The 8,154-nt window shown below is 44.9% G+C and overlaps 1 pseudogene; it reads left to right on the top strand.

Moving 5' to 3' along the window:
- The first annotated feature begins 1,178 nt into the window (after positions 1 to 1,178).
- LOC101997526 lies at positions 1,179 to 7,544 on the top strand (annotated as a pseudogene).
- Positions 7,545 to 8,154: the final 610 nt, after the last annotated feature.

Raw genomic sequence — 8,154 nt, 5'->3', positions numbered from 1 at the left:
AAGGCAGACTGGTCTTTGTATGTTTGAGGCCAACTTGATATACCTAGAGCATTCCAGATCAGCCAGGACTGTAGAGTGAGACAAAAAAACTTTTGATGAGTAATAGGTGGCTGATTATTTTCCTGGCTTGTTGCTTGCCCATTGCTAGGGATCAATACCACTATGTTCACTATTTTATGTTCTGTTATAAACTGATTTCTGCTTACAGGCCTACCTAAACATTAAAAAATATCATATCTAGTCTATGAGCAGATTTTTCAGGTTGTCCCAAGGCTTGCAAGAGAAATCCTAAGCCAGGAGGAAGTTTGGGTGGGCAATGATAAGTAATGATTCCCTACCAAGACACAGGTGGCAGGCAGAGGAGGTTCTTAGATGAGCAGGTGAACAGCAGTGTATAGACTGTGGGTTTAAGAACTGAACTGTTCTTGGATATGTATCAGCAGTTACAGTGACACAAATACCAGCAAGAACTGTAGTCGGTTTTGTTTCTCAGAACACTGTTTCTCTACATATCTGCATTGTACATTTTAATTGTAATGTAAGATATTCAGAATATAGAGTCCTGAGTCCTCTGGCCCCTGGCAGCAAGCCCCAGTATTAGTTATCTTTGGTAGCTGTAACCAAAATACTTGATGAAAGTAACAGGTTGTGAAGGGTCTGCTTAACTGGGGCTTCAGAAGGCTTGAGCTGCCTGCAGTTTCTTGGGCAGACTACCCTGGCGGCAGGAGATGTGCTGTTGGAGGTTCTATCTCATTGCAGACAGAAGCACGAAGGTTCAGGACATGGCTAGGTCCAGGAAGATTGCCCCCATTCGTGTACTTCTTCCAGGGAGGCTCCACCTGCCAAAGTTTCTACCAAATCCCCATATTGTACAAGCACAATGGGGTTTGAGTCAATCATGAGCCTGTGGCAGTTTCCATTCCAATGACAGCAGACCTTTGTTGCCATTCATTGATGATGTTGTGCTTATACTCAGGGCCTTATGCATACTAAGCATGTTCATGTTCATGATTCCATATTCGTATTCCAGGCAGTTATTACAGAGGGTAAAGGAGTGAAGGATGCCAATGTCCCTAGAGATGTTCTTCCCATTCCATGTTGCTGTAAAGGCTAATAGGTGTTGTGTTGCTGTGTAGTATATTACAGTGAAGCCCAGCCAGAGCCAGGTGCTCAGGGGCATGTCCGTGCCATCCTGTTCAGGCTGTAGCACTTCACAGATTGAGCAGGCTGTGGGCATCGTGGGAGCTGTCATCATGTTACACAACATGTACCTGCATTCTGCCTTACTCAAGGTGAGCAATTCCCTTCCATATCCTTTAAGTACAAAGGACTCAAGCTTAGTTTCTGACTGCTAGAGCTCTGTAGGAGCTGTGCTCCGCAGGAGCGCAGTATTTCTAAGGCTGGGGGTCTGTGTTTATCACCAAGTTGACCAGGAAAAGTGATCCTCAAATTTTGAGCTAGTGTTCTTCATAAAAGGTCTGGAAGTTTTGAGGTCCAGAGATAAGGAGGGCTTTCCCAGTAAGTCAGGCTTTGCTTGGCTGAGATGAGTCAGACCCTTGACAACTAGTCCACTACACTTAGAACTGAGACAGTCTCTGGGAGCTCAGCCTGGGGGCTGGCTGCCCCATTTGGGGGTTGTGCACTGTTGTCAAAGGTGTGGAGCTCTTTGTAGCTTAGTGAGCTAAGATCTGTTTCATCTAGCCAGTTGTTTGCCCTCTTAATCTTTCAGCTGACTCCAAAGTTCTGAGTTGTTACAAATAAACTTTCTGCAACTAATGGAAAAATGACTGCTGCCTTTATCTCTCTAATCTAGACAGGTAAACTGGGTTAATAAGTGGGAAGTCCGGGAAGCCAGCAAGTACTTTTTTCATTGAGTCCTGCATTGCACTCTTTGTTTCCTTCATCATCAATGTTTTTGTCGTCTCTGTCTTTGCTGAAGCATTTTTTGGGGGGAAAAACCAACAAGCAGGTGGTGAGTAAGCCAGGGTTGTGGGTGGTGAATGCCAGGTGAACTGCATGCCTGAATGGGGACAGTAAAGAGCTATGACTTGGAACCCAAGGAAACTTATCTGAGGTCTAGGTGCCCCTCCTATTCCTCCAGTCTACACACCAGCTACTCTATGGTGTAGGGCTAGGAAGCCTGTTCCCACCCATTCCAGGGGTGAGTTGGAAGAGCTGGCCTTGGACTCACAGTTGCCTCCTGATAACATAGAGGTGTAGCATCTTAGCTGTTTGGCCATTGTTATTTCTGTTTCCTTTTTATTAACTGCTGCCTGTGTGTCTGCTAGTCTTGATGGTTGTGCTGAAGAAAGGTCAGGAGGAGTAAGCAGAAAGGAAGCATGCTCTGACAGGGTGGGCCTTGGCTGACAGGGCGGAGCTTAGCTCATTTTGAATTCTCTCCCATCCATTTTATTTGTTTGGTTTTTTTCATTGAGGTTTTTTGTTTACTGTGGAATGTTATAAGATGCCAGGGTTGAACTCAGGACCTTGTACATGATGCTAAGCAAGTGTTCCATCACACAGCTGCTCGCCCTCATTGCTATCTAGTTTTGGTCATCTTTTATGTCTACAGGACCTCTTGATCCTGGTTCTTTGACCAAGGTCCTCTCGGTGCTGATGTCCTCTCATGATGTGGGAGTGTCATATATCAATCTGTTGCTTTCACTGGTTATTTAATAAGGACACTGCTTGGCCTGATAGGTTAGAACATAGGTGGGTGGAGTAAACAGAGCAGAATGCTGGGAGGAAGAAGAAGTGAGGCAGATGCCATGCCTCTCCTCTCCAGGGCAGACACGAAGAAGCAAGCCACCAGGTCAGATATGCTGAATCTTTCCTAGTAAGACTGGTGCTACACAGATTACTAAATATGGGTTAGGCACGATATGAGAGTTAGCCAAGAAGAGGCTAGATATAATGGGACCAGGCAGTGTTTAAATGAATACAGTTTGTGTGTTGTTATTTTGGGGCATAAGCTAGCCAGGCGGTAGAAACGCAGCCCACAGCTCCTTCTACACTCTCACATTTGAAGTCTTCTGATTTGTTTTCTTTTTTTTTTTCTTTTTTTTCTTGTTTTGGTTTGTCTTAATTTAAGAGGGTAGCCCACAGCCCCTGGCCTGGGAGTTGCTTTGCTCTGGACTCCAAATCCCAGCATGTCAGGACCACTCCCACAGGGTATTTAAATGAGCTCCCAGAGGGGAAACACATGGTCTCACGTCTTCTTGGGGTCTGCATGGGCTCCCTGCTGTCCTGTCTGCCCTCCATGCGCTCGGCCACCCTAGAGCATCATTCTTAATAAAACAAGGGGCATTTTGATTTGGTTTGACTTGACCTAATTCCATTTCTTGCACTGGCAGAGCTGCCCTTTTTTTGTATTAATTTTTACTTATCAGATTTGGTTTTGGCTTTTGACAAAAGGGCTTCATTGTGTAGTCTTGGGTGGAGGCATGAAACTCACTCTGTAGACCAGGCACCTGCCTGCCTCTGCCTCCTAAGTACTGTGATTAAAGGCTTGCATCACCATGTTCTTCTTTGAATCTAGTTTTTTTTTTTTTTTGATAAGTTCTACTTGTGCAGCCCAGTCTGGCCTCAAGTTTGGGATTCTTCTAGCTCAGCTCCCTTAAGGCTACCCTCTAAGGAGGAAGCACTCTTAAGAGTTTCTGTTACTTACTTGCATTTATAGTGTTACTTGCATTTATAATGTTCCAGCATTTGCACATTGCCCTGCAGACTGTTTCAGTAAACACATTGGTGCTGGAGGAAATAAAAGGCCTGGGGGAGTGCATCAAGGAGCAGGCTTTGGGAAGTACAGGGTTCTGAAGTATTTAGGGTTAGAGATGAAGGAGTGTATGGAGGAGGGATGAAGGGATGCCCAGCAGTAGGGTGGAGCCTCTGGGTCACACCAGCACCTAGTCTCACTGCCTAGCAGTGCCCAGTGCAGCACTTGATGTGCTGGTGTTTCATGAGGAGAGGGAGGTGCTGCAAATGTCCGCTGTTCTGGGTGTCACCTAAGCACTCAAATGCTCCTATCTCTCTCCCTGTCCCAGGGTGTTGTGCTAAGATGTTATTTTGGGCCTGCAGCACTCTACATCTGGGTAGTGGGGATCTTGGCTACAGGACAGAGCTCCACCATGACAGGAACCTATTCCGGCCTATTTGTTATGGAGTAATGTGTTAGGGTTGAATACAGGGGAATGGCACAGCACTTGAGTGCCTTACTCCATGGTTTACAGGTCTCCTTGACTTCCCCAAGCATTTCTCTCTCCTGTCACATGTGGTCACCAGCCCCCATGCTTTCTTCCAGGGCTTCCTGAACCTAAGATGGTCACGTTTTGCCCCAGTGATTCTGACATGCTCTATTGCCATTATCCCCACTCTCTTTGTTGCTGTCTTCCAAGATGTAGAGCATCTAACAGGGATGAATGACTTCCTGAATGTTCTGCAGAGCTTACAGGTAAGCAGGCAGCTGGGGAAGCTCATTCTGGAGGCTGGGTACTAGGAGTGAGTGAGAGGAAGGAAAAGGCATGGAAGTTCATTAAATGGAAATAATGAGCTCTACTTAATATATAAAACACAATTTTGAGGCCACCAAGATGGCTCAGTAGATAAATGCTAGCTTGTACTAGTTGTACAAGTGTAAAGTCCTAAATTTGAATCCCTGAAGACTCAGTAAAAGGAAAGAACTGTCTCCAAAAGTTGTCCTCTGATCGCCATATTCACCCACAACATGGGCATGTCTGTCTGTCAGTCCGTCTATCCTCTCTCTCCCCACTAAGTCTCTGTCTGTCTTTCTCACACACAAATAAATAAGTAACTTAGTAATACATAAAAATCCACAGCACTGTAGCTCATTAATGCAGCAAGAGTAAACCATTAAATGATTTCTAAGGGCACCACTACCTCCTGAGGAGTTTACAAGACAAGTCACATCCAATATGTTATTTATTTATTTAAGATTATGTGTTTTTATTTACATATATCAATGTTTTACCTTTGTGTGTATATGAGCACTGTGTGTGTGCCTGAAACCTGCAGAGTTTGGAAGAGGGCATCAGATCCCCTAGCACTGGAGTTGTAGACAGTTGTCAGCTGCCATGTGTCTGCTGGGAATTGAACCCTGATCCTCTGCAAGAGCAGCAAACAAAGTGTTCTTAACCATGGAGCCATCTCTCCAGCCCCCAATGCGTTGTCTTTTGTGTTTAAACAAAGGCACTTAGGATCATGATTAGTGCTGGGTTAAAAATAATGTTTGGCAAAGGCAAGGTGATGGGAGCAGCTATTACCATGGCACAGATGAGATAGGGTTTATGCCTCCTGTCTGTGAGCAGTGCTGGTGTCTGTGTGGTACAGTAACCAAGATTGATGTGGAGGGAGAGAGCACAGCAGAGCCAGGCCAGTGCCAGTAAGCAGCATTCCTCCGAAGTGTCTGCTCAGGTCCTGCCCTGACTCTCTTGGTGATAGACTGTGACCTGGAAGTATAAGCCAGATAACCCCCAACACCCTCCCCACATTGCTTCTCATCAATGTTTAATCACAGCCTTAGAGATGAAACTGATGCGCCCACATAATTCCATCTGGTTTTTCCGGCTTCCCTTCGCTCTCATACCCATCCTCACCTTTACCAGCCTGCGGCCAGTGATGAATGATTTCTCCAATGGAATGTGAGTACACTTGTCACCCTCCCCAGGAGGATACGGGAGGTGACTTTTTACCTAGCAGGCCAATCAGAAATGTCTTCTCTAGGAGAGCTATGTGTTTTCAGAGCAGTTTCTAGCTGCTTCCTCTCGGGACATGAAGATACTGGCGAGGGTGAGCTACAGTAAGGAGGAGAGCTGCTTCACACTTTCCTGTTCTAGCTCTTCACTCTCTGCGACTGAGATTTGAATTCTGTGCACTTGAGTAATATGTTCTGTGCACACCTTGAAGGGATATGTGGGGTGTGTTCTCGTTTCATTTCTTTAGCTTCGACAGATATCATACCAACAAGCAGAACAGGGGTGGAAATGTTTATTTGGTTTATAATTCCAAATTACTGTCTATCGCTCTGGAAGTAGTCAAGGCAGAACTCAGATAGTCCTATCACAGGCACTGTCAGGAACAAGGGATAAACACATCCTTGCCTGCATGTTTGTCCTAAGCTTGCTTCTTTCTTATACTGTTGAGGATGCACTGGCTGGGTAATGGTGCCACCCTGAGTGGGCTGGTTGTTCTGCATCATCCCTACTGATGTGCCCACAAGCCAGCCTGGTATAGATAATTTCCCTTTGAGAATACCTTCCCATGTGGTTCTTGGCTGTGTCCTGTTTGCAGTTAAAACCAATCAGTGCAGGTGCTCATGTAACCTGTTAGGGTCCCAGGGTCTCTAACTGTCACCACTCTAGAGATGGTGGGACCTGGGAGAATGAGCTGATAAAAGAGGCGGACTGAAGTCTCATGCAATAGCCAACTTTATTCAGAGCCTCGGACAGTTCATATTCTGAGGGCTAAGATAGTCATGTATGTGAAGTTCTCTGAGTTCAAGCTGTGTACACGGGACTGGCAGCATGCGGCAAGAACTTGTTTTCCTATAGAGGCCTGTACAGGAGAGCTTAAACATTTAATTGAATAACAACAGCAAACAATAAAGATTAACTCACTCCTATCCACTGCACCTGGGTGGCAAGCGAGATGACACAAAACATTAAAAGAACAGTGCCATGGTTTTGGAGAAATTGAGGTCACAAGACTCTAGTCTTGACTCCATTCCTGGACCATGACCATGTTCTGATATCTAATGAAATGGCTCTGTGTTTTTCCTTTTTTTTTTTTTGAGTGTGCTTTTTCGAAACAGAATTTCTCTGTAGCTTTAGAACCTGTTCTGGAACTTGTTCTGACCAGGCTGGCCTTGAACTCACAGAGATCCACCTGCCTCTGCCTCCTGAGTGCTGGGATTAGAGGCGTGCACCACCACCGCCTGGCAGGACCTGTTGTTGATTTCTAGGGTCTTAAATGCTAAATTTTTGTGCCAGAGAGATGATAGGTCAGTCAGTGGGTAAATATGTTTGCCCCACAAGCCTGACAACCTGAGTCTGATCCCTGGTACTCATATGAAGAATGAAGGAGAAAAATAAATAAGTCTACAGATGTGGTCTTCTGACCTTCACATGCATGTTATAGCATGTGTGCCCACACATGTACTCGTCGTTCATGTGCATACGTTAATAATAGTTAAATGCTAGGTTCAGTTTACTCCAGCCCTTCCCCCGTCTGCTCTATCACTAATTTTGACACTCTTAAGTTTTCTTAACCTGTGTCCCATTTACCCACATGAGACATAAGTTTCTTTTCTGTCTGTTGCTTGGTTGAACTATTGCACACTCATGTGCCCCTTGTTTCACAGAGGCTGGAGGATTGCTGGTGGAATTTTGGCCCTTATCGTCTGCTCCATCAACATGTACTTTGTAGTGGTTTATGTCCAGGACCTAGGGCACTTGGCAGTGTATGTGGTGGCTGCGGTGACCAGCATGGCTTATCTGAGCTTTGTGTTCTACCTGGTGAGTCCACTGTGAAGGGAGCAGGGGCATTGGTGTCTGGGGTGTATAGGTGGGGCTAGATGCCTTTTAGAAATGAATGATCCCCAATGCAGTTTACTGAGGCAGTTCATATGGCATTGTTAAATCAGCTGTTTCTGAAATTCTATTTCTTTTCTGTTTTTGGTATTGGAGATTAAACACAAGGCTGTGCCATAACAAGCAGATATCCTAATGTTGCACTCTGTTCTCAGCAAGATGTTTGTATTTTGGAGTAGGGGATGTTTCTTGAGACAGAGTTTCTCTGTGTAACATCCCTGGTTCCCCTGAACCTCACTTTGTAGACCAGCATGACCTAAAACTAATAATAATTTTCAATTATTTCATCCCATATAAAACTTTAAATTACAGAGATCTGCCTACCTCTGCCTCTCAAGTGCTGGAATTAAGGTGTGTGCCACCATACCTGGCTTATTTTAGTCTTTAATACCTAGAATTTTTCTATTTCTGCTGATTTTATAAGGATCCAATATTTAATTCCTAAAAAGAATTTATGTATGGTATGTTTGAAAAACAAAATGTCTCAGTGGTTGCACAGCAAGCATAGGGACCTGAGTTCAAATCCTCAGGACCTGTGTTAAAAGATGGG

The sequence above is a fragment of the Microtus ochrogaster genome, unplaced genomic scaffold (assembly GCF_000317375.1).
Source record: "Microtus ochrogaster isolate Prairie Vole_2 unplaced genomic scaffold, MicOch1.0 UNK59, whole genome shotgun sequence".
Taxonomy (NCBI): Eukaryota; Metazoa; Chordata; class Mammalia; order Rodentia; family Cricetidae; genus Microtus; species Microtus ochrogaster.
Note: the sequence above shows the minus strand (reverse complement) of the source record. Positions and strands in the feature narration are given on the sequence as shown.